Here is a 1,807-nt window from a genome sequence, read left to right on the forward strand (position 1 = left end):
AAGTGTTTACCATGTTTCAAATTCTGTTCTAATGCCTTAAATGGGTGAATTTATTCGATGCAGAGGCATTACCAGTTCTTATGTGGTAAATCACAAATTGTGAAAATGACTATGACATTAAATTTTCATACCAATTGTACCCTTCTCATTTTTTGACTAAGAAGTATTAAGATAGAATCTTCTATCCAAAATATGCTCATAGACCATCTTGTGTTAAGCACTAACATGGTGGTGTAAGTCAATTATACTTCAGAAGCAACCAAAAAACAAACAAACAAATAAACAAACTCATAGAAAAAGAGAGATCTGTGGTTACCAGGGGTGGAGGAGGATGGGGGGGAAGGATAATTAGATGAAGACATCCAAAGATGCTAACGTTCAGTTTTAAGATTAATAAGTACTAAGGGTGTAATGTACAACATAACAAATTAACACTGCTAAGTGTTGTATATGAAAGCCATTAAGAGAGTAAATCCTGAGTTCTCATCACATGAAAAACTATTTTTTTCTATTTCTTTCATTTTGTATTTATATGAGATGATGGATATTTACTAAACTTATTATGGTAAAAATTCCACGATGTATGTTAAGTCAGCTCATTATTCTGTCACCTTAAATTTATACAGTGCTATATGTCAACTATATCTCAATAAAATTGGAAGAAAAAAATAATTAATCAAAAAATTGCACCATTTCAAGCTGACTTATTTGAATCTTAGTGGTTTTTGCTTGTTTTAGACTTGTAAGAAATTTAAATAGGAAACATTTTTAGCTAACATCCATGCACAGTCATAGTTAACATCTAGGAAAGGGTAAGAGTCAGGGTATGAAAAGATATCTCTAGTGGTCATGAGGCTAGAGGACGAGGAGTCTGGGGAGGACTGATGGTGGACATGAGGAGGAAACAAAGGAAAGTGTCACTACTTCGGTCTTGCTATTGTAGCTATGACTCCCATAGGTAGTTAGAATAAATAATTACTTAATTTGAAATCAACATCTCAAAATACACTGAAGAAATTAGTTGCAGGTGTTTTTTTAATTTCTTCTCAAAAATGATCTTGATTAGTGGAAAGATCTAGGGACTGAAAGGTGATACCAAAAACTGGTTTCTAGTTCTGGGCCCACTTCTGAGGACTCTCGGGCAAATTATCCTCTGCACACTTGTTTCATAATAAAACATGTGGAACATTTCCTCTCCAGGTATGCGGAACCATGAGGATTTACCTATAGAGTAACTTTGCAATATTGAATGAATAAAACTAAAACCTAATACTTTCCCTGCATATAGCCCAGTCATAATGTCAATTTTAACTATCAGTAGATCATTTAATATTAGAAAACAAGGATGAGTGTTGCTGGGATAACCAAACAGCTACATGTAAAAGAATAAAATTTGAACAAGAAAAATTGAACATTTGAACCATATACAAAAATAAACTCAAAATGGATTAAAGAACTGAATGTAAGACTAGATAATACTATAAAACTCCAGAGGAAAACATAGGCAGAACACTCCTTGACATAAATTTCAGCAATAATTTTTTTGAACCAGCTCCTACAGTAATGGAAATAAAAACAAAAACAAACAAATGGGACCTAGTTAAAAGATTTTGCACAGAAAAAGAAACCATAAATAAAATGAAGACACCCTATAGAATGGGAGAAAATATTTGCAAATGACATGACCAACAAGGGACTAATTTCCAAAATATACAAACAGCTCATACAGCTTAATATCAAAAAAACAAGTAACACAATCAAAAATGGGCAGATGACCTAAACAGACATTTCTTCAAAGAAGACATCC

This window comes from Camelus ferus, chromosome 29 (genome assembly GCF_009834535.1).
Source record: "Camelus ferus isolate YT-003-E chromosome 29, BCGSAC_Cfer_1.0, whole genome shotgun sequence".
NCBI lineage: Eukaryota > Metazoa > Chordata > Mammalia > Artiodactyla > Camelidae > Camelus > Camelus ferus.